General features: G+C 37.8%; 1 pseudogene; it reads right to left on the reverse strand.

Annotated features, from left to right (window-relative positions):
* Positions 1-6,795: 6,795 nt before the first annotated feature.
* On the reverse strand, positions 6,796-6,892 carry LOC135277176 (small nucleolar RNA U3; annotated as a pseudogene).
* Between the last annotated feature and the right edge of the window lie 403 nt (positions 6,893-7,295).

A 7,295-nucleotide genomic window follows, 5' to 3' on the forward strand; every position in this document is an offset into this window, starting at 1 on the left:
AAACTTCATTTTTGTGCTGAGTCGGTGAGCTGGAGCCTTGGTAGGGGTCTTCAGGATGGTTAGTGTCAGCTGTCCTGCTGGAATTCAGGATCTGAAAATCTCCTTAAGAAATTCTTAAACACAAAGGTCTTATGATTTTAATCAGATATTCTGTGTATAAAAACAATAAGGTAGTGTGTAGCAGGGGGTCAGCATGCTACCTGGCTCTTGGTTTGTCGTTAACTTCTTATTGAGATGATCAAGTCTCCAGAAGATGATTGAGTGCGGACTTGAGAATGCCTCCATTTAGGAAATGGAAATGGAAGTAGGGTCAGAAAAGACTCAGGTGTTCTCAGAGGCGAGAGAAGAGCCTGGAGAGGAAGTGTTTTGGAGAGAAGTTAAATGTTGAAGAGGTGTCACTCCGAGAATGGCAGCTGAGCAAAGACCTGTGTGTTAGGCAACTAACGAGTCATTAAGGACTTCAATAGTGTAGAGCAATAGGGCTGGAGGCATGGAAGCCAGGTTGCAATGTAAGGAAGTAAAGTATGAGTGTTATTGAGGCAGCAAATACAGATCTATTTTTGTTTGTTTGTTTTTTTGGAGATGATGTCTAGCTCTGTCACCCAGGCTGGAGTAGAGTGGCACGATCTTGGCTCACTGCAACCTCCGCCTCCTGGGTTCAAGCGATTCTCCTGCCTCAGCCTCCAGAGTAGCTGGAACAACAGGCACACGCCACCACACCCGGCTAATTTTTTGTATTTTTAGTAGAGACGGGGTTGCCCAGGCTGATCTCGAAGTCCTGAGCTCAGGCAATCCGCCCGCCTCAGCCTCCCAAAGTGCTAGGATTACAGACCTGAGCCACTGCACCTGGCTGAAAATGCAGACCTTTTTTTGGAAAAGCTTAATGAATAAGGAAGCAGAGGAATAGTATCTGTTACTATTAGCTGATCCTTACTAGGCACTGCAAAGCCCACTTTTAAAATTTTACTTCTCTGTTCTCTACTTGTATCCTATATCTCCAGGGAAATGAATGAAATTTGTTTATCTTACTGTGTCATAATTTTTTTTTTACTCATTCTATCTTTATTTATGCCCATCTCCCACATTAATCTATGAGCTTGCAGACAAGAATGCTGTATTACTTGGCTTTGTGTCCTCAGGACCTAACACTGTTCTTGTGAAAACTGTGTTTAGTTTATGTCTGTTGAATAAAAGAATGACTGGAGACATCTTAGAAGTCTGTCCACCCAATTTGCTGCAAATTGCCTGTCTTCAACTCCACCTCTCTGCATGATTTTTCTTCTTTGCTTATACCTATAAACTATTTCAAAATGCAACTGGCAATTCATTTCTTCCAGAAGTCTTTTCCCAATTAACCTAATGTAAACTAAACACTAAATTTGCATATCCTCAGTGCATAAATTAGTAGGTATGTATTTTCTTTGTATGAATTTAAATAGTGCTTAATAAAATTCTGTTTTGCAAGTATTTTTAGTTTATAATATGTATATAAATTTTCTGTCTTCAAATATAACAAGACTGTGCATGCTGAGTAAATGTTAACAGGCATGCATAAACTTTAAATACATTTGAATGTACAAACATCACAGATCAGTATCACAGATCTGCTACCTCTGTGACCTACTGGGCAGAAATTCTAATCAAAAACAATGTTTCACCAGTATTACTCTTTTGGATCACATAAAAGAGAATTTTATGAATTGATGACCTTCAAAATGTTGAAATAACACTCTAAAGAGTGCAATTTATGTAAACATTCTGATCTGCCATTGGCAAAAATTAAATGGCTAGTAGAAGTGTTCTAGTTATTTCATTGTGAAAGATATTGTTCTTCACTGTGATCATTGTTTGAATTTTATACATTTGGTGAGCTCAATCATCTCATTTTTATAAATCCTTAGCAGGTACATTATTTGATTATGATTGGAAATTACAAGCTGAATCAGAAGTATTCAGGAGGACCCAGAGATTCCCATTGGAATGAGGATGCAAAACCTACATTGAAATTGTTGTACATGTAAAAGGAACTAGAGAATAGAAAGAAACACCAGACTGATGTACTGTACAAATGAAGGTGTAGATTGTCTGACAGACTGTATTTTGTATACCTATTATGTTCAGGGCTTACACTGCTATAATATTATATTCACCTGTCTGCTTCACTCACTAAACTGAGAACTTCTCAAGAGCAGTGTCTATGTGTTATTCATCTTTTTCCGTAATATCTAGCATAAGCCTGGCATAAAAAATGTCCTCAGTAAGTGTTCGTAAAACCAAATTAAAAATGTACAGCCACCAGACCAGGTATCTCTTACCCTTTATGCATCTTCACATTTATTTATGATAATGTCAATTTATATTTATTTACATAAAAATGTTCATCATGCCTTATGGAAGGGGAAAAACAAGGTTCAAAACATTTTGAGAACCCCAGTTCACTTATATAAATATAGACCCATACATTTATAAGTTAAGAATGCATAAAGATATATCTGAAAGGGTACCTTAGGTAGGATTTCAGATGATTTTCATTTGTATATCTATAGTTTTTTATGCATTGTCTGAGTCACGGTGAGCTCAATTTAACTTTGAAAGAGTGAAGTCATCTTTCAGAATGTGGACAGAATACAAATCAAAGCTAAAAGACTCAATCAGGTCCCAGACCTGCTCCTTACTAGCTGTGGCAAACTACTTGTCTAAATCATAATTTAATCATATGTAAAAAGAGAAAACAAATAGATCTGACCCCTTGGCTATTTTGAGAAGCAATCTGAAAATGATCTTGGTGCACAAACTCAGGCACGCATTACTTTTGTTTGCTCCTCCTTGCCTCCTGACGTTTTGCTTGTGTTCTGGCATCTTAAATGGTGTTAAGACTTGGGGGTTGCTGCAGGGAAGCAGGTGGTAGAGTCTATGGTTTGGGGTACACAACTGTTATTGGTGGTTGTCCATTGTACTGACCTGCATAGCCTCTTCAGGATCTAAGGATCTTTTTTGCTTCAGGATCACTTTTGGGGTGCAAGGATATTTTGCAAGACTTCCAGTAGTCCTATTGCCTATCCAGGCTACCGTTTCTCTCTGTTCTGGCTCACAAGTACAATGTTGGGTGTCTGGGCTGGAGACCTCTTCTGCTTTCAGAACCAACAGCTCGCCTCCCTCCAGTTCAGGATCTAGGATAATAAATTCCTTCTCTTGGGGAGGGCAGGGAAGGCTTTAGGACCCCCAGTCCTCCTCCCCTACCCGAACCTCCAGGGCATGTTATCTACACCATGGAATCCTTTCCAGTCTGCCCTTACTAGCTGGAGGTGATTCCATGGCAGGGATAATACATCTCTTAGGCTCACTTAGGGACTCTCAGGTTCCTTCTCTTTTACATCTTATTACAAGACTCTCTCAAGGCAATGAGTACAGGGGCCTCTACCTGATAAAGAGTAAGGTGAAAGAAAACAGAACTAAAGGGAGGAAAATAAAACACAGAGATATCTCAAAATATTTTCTGGAAAGTTATGAAAATGCTGTGCTCCTGGGAGAGACACAGACTAACTGGAAGACATTTTACAAGGCTTCTCAATAGGCTTCTGAAAGGGAATTAGGTTCTAGTGTTCTAAGATATCTACTGAATACAATAAAATTATCTTCTCTCCTGCATCTAGAATGGTATTAGCCATGCACTCTCCTTGGGGGAATTGAGAAAACACTTACTAAAACTAGCTCCTGAGGTGACTACTTCTCTCTCTGAACTGATTGAGAAAGGCTGCAAGAATAACAACTGTGGTGCATGCAACTGATGAGACCCTTAAGGGAGTGTAAAAATCATAGCAAAAAATGCCTAGATACTCCGCCCCCGGAAGGTGAAGACAAGGAAGGTGTTCTCTGGCAGGTATGAGGGGAAAAGGCAGGCGCCCGGACTCCTGGAGAATGTGGTAGTGCCAGTCCTGTAGATGCCTTGGCACTGTGGAGAGTAGTAGCTTCCAATGGAGGAAAAACAGAAACAGAAAATGGAAACTCTTTCGGCACCTGTGTTTGTGCTTGTCCTACTTGTTGTTTGAATGCCTTATAAAGATATGAAAATATACTGAACCCCAAATTGTGGCATGCTGACCTGATGCCCTGCACCCTTTAAATAGAAGTACATAGATCATGGTCAGGATTATAACCTGGAGCGGAAGTATGGTCAGACAGATGCCCCAAGTTCATTAACTGTCTACCTCCAACATTTCTTTATCTTCAGATACTCAAGTTGACCATCCATAAAAAGAAATGGTACTATTTACTTTTTAAGGTTGTGGAGAGATTTAAATAAGATAAAGGAAAGTGCCTAAGACAGTATCTGGTCTATAATAAGTGCTCAAAAAATAGCAGGAATTATCACTTCTCTCAGTTTTATTTTAATTGCTTCATAATAAGACAGGTATATGCATTCTCTTAAGAAATGAAAAAATAAGGAAGTAAAATTGTTTTATCCTTTCCTCCTTTCCAGCTTTTGGAAGACTACTCAGATGATAGGAACCAGTGGTTGAAAAAGAAACAGAAACAGGATGAAAGGAGTCATGACTTTTCTGGGAAGTATAAAAAGCTATTTTGTGCCTCTTCCTCTTTATTTAGTTGCCAATCGATTGTTTTGTTTATCTATTTTGTTGTGTGATAAAAGGTGACATGGGAGTAATTGTTTTTCTTGTGTGTGCATGAATATATGTATTTCTATTTTGATGAAGTGCTGACGCTGTTTGATTCAGACTACCTTTAAATTTAAAAAATATATATTTTCTTCTCAGTTCCTCTTGCATAGACAAAGGCAGTAATAGAGTATTATTTAAATAATATGCCTTGGTTAGAACATGACAAAGTAGTTAAGAGAAACATTTTGGAGGTTGACTTAAAATACATTAACTTTAAATACATATACATCTGGTATAAAGAATGAATTTTACCAAATATACATACCAGTTTTTACCAACACATACCATTTTCCGAAGATATGTATTCTAGTTTTAAAAATATTTTAGTTTGAGTTCAGTTGTATTATACCTTACATAATACTAATTAGATGCTGGCTCAGAACAATATGTTAGTCAAAAATTTTTGCTAGGTTCTCATGAAGTATCTGAAAGGCTGAAGAACGATGTAATTATGCTCACATTTAAAATTTTGAAAGAAACATCCCATGTGCTACCTGACAGTGAAATTGTCCATGATGTTAAGGAGAAAGGATAAGAAGATGCTGGGGACTGCCAGGTTCCGAACGGCCATACTCAGGCCTAATTTCTTAAATATTCAACTGAGCTGGATGGTGCTCTATGATCCATAAGCTCTCTGTGCCTTGGTTTCTAATAAAACAAAATGCAGAGAGCATCAATCTCATAAATTTTGTTGCTGTTGTTGTTTAAATAAACTGAATGGAGATTCCTGTGCAGTAGACTATATCAAAATGCTGGTTATTAGAAGATAAGAAAAACTCCTGTCTTTTTTTACTTTCAGCAGTTCACTGCTAGAAAAACTCCTGTCTTAGAAACTATTTTATATTGGGTATTTACTATTTATAGCTAATGGATTTATGGATTTCCTTTTTTTTTAAAATTGTAATTCTGGTTCTAGGGTACATGTGCAGATCATGCAGGATTGTTGCATAGGTACGTACAGGGCAAGGTGGTTTGCTGCCTCCATCCTCCATCACCTATACCTGGCAGTTCTCCCCATGTTATCTCTCCCCACCCTCCCCGCCCACCATCCCTCCCCTTGCCCCCCACAACTGACCCCATTGTGTAATGTTTCCCTCCCTGTGTCCATGTGTTCACATTGCTCAACACTTGCCTAAGAGTGAGAACATGCGATGTTTGATTTTCTGTTTTTGTGTCAGTTTGCTGAGAATGATGTTTTCCAGATTCATCCATGTCCCTACAAAGGACATGAACTCATTGTTTTTCATGGCTGCATAGTATTCCATGGTGTATATGTGCCACATTTTCCTTGTCCAGTCTATCATTGATAGGCATTTGGGTTGGTTCCAGGTCTTTGCTATTGTGAACAATGCTGCAATGAACATACATGTGTATGTATCTTTATAATAGAATGATTTATAATCCTTTGGGTATATACCCAGTAATGGAATTACTAAGTCAAATGGAATTTCTATTTCTAGATCCTTGAGGAATCGCCACACTGTCTTCCACAATGGTTGAACTAATTTACGCTCCCACCAACAGTGTAAAACTGTTCCTATTTTTCTACATCCTCTCCAGCATCTGTTGTCTCTAGATTTTTTAATGATGACCATTCTAACTGGCATGAGATGATATCTCAATGTGGTTTTGATTTGCATTTCTCTAATGACCAGTGATGAGGAGCATTTTTTCATATGTTTGTTGGTCTCATATATGTCTTCTTTGGAAAGGGTCTGTTCATATCCTTCACCCACTTTTGGATGGGTTTGTTTGTTTTTTCCTTGTAAATCTGTTTTAGTTCTTTGTAGATTCTGGATATTAGCTCTTTGTCAGATGGGTAGATTGCAAACATTTTTTCCCATTCTGTTGGTTGCTGATTCACTCTAATGACTTTTTTTTTTTTTTTTTTTTTTTTTTTTTTTTTTTTTTGCTGTACAGAAACTCTGGAGTTTAATTAGGTCCCATTTGTCTATTTTGGTTTTTGTTGCCAGTGCTTTTGGTGTTTTAGTCATGAAGTCCTTGCCTATGCCTATGTCCTGAATGATTTTGCCTAGGTTTTCTTCTAGGGTTTTTATGGTGTTAGGTCTTATGTTTAAATCCTTAATCCATCTGGAATTAATTTTAGTGTAAGGTGTCAGGAAGGGGTCCAGTTTCTGCTTTTGGTGCTCCACATCTTCAGAGGAACTTCTCTAGTAATAAACTATAGAAATGATCCCTGAAAGTATAGTCTTAGCTAATGGATTTCTAAATATACAATTTGACCTGCTATATTTAAACTAAGTAATTAATTAAATACATGACAAATAATCCAAGTTAATATCTAAAGTCATGATATTTTCAAAGTTACATTTTTTTCCTTTATCAAGAATTTCAGTGCTAAATTAACCTTAATTTTTTAAAAAATAATATTTAGGTAACTTTCTGATTACTCAAAATAGTTCAGAACTGTAACTCGTGCTCCTGTGTGGTATTATTTTTCTGCCTGTGCACTCTACAATTGTGACTTGTTCAAGGGTGCTAGGAAGAGAGAAACTGATGTGACTCATGTTGGAAGGTGAGGAATTCATCCATGGTAAAAGAAATATCCCTGAAGGCAAGGGTCTCCAACCCCCGGGCCATGGACCCACACTGGTC

The sequence above is a fragment of the Aotus nancymaae genome, unplaced genomic scaffold (assembly GCF_030222135.1).
Source record: "Aotus nancymaae isolate 86718 unplaced genomic scaffold, 86718_ANA_hifiasm-v0.15.2.pri h1tg000029l, whole genome shotgun sequence".
In the NCBI taxonomy this organism is placed as follows: domain Eukaryota; kingdom Metazoa; phylum Chordata; class Mammalia; order Primates; family Aotidae; genus Aotus; species Aotus nancymaae.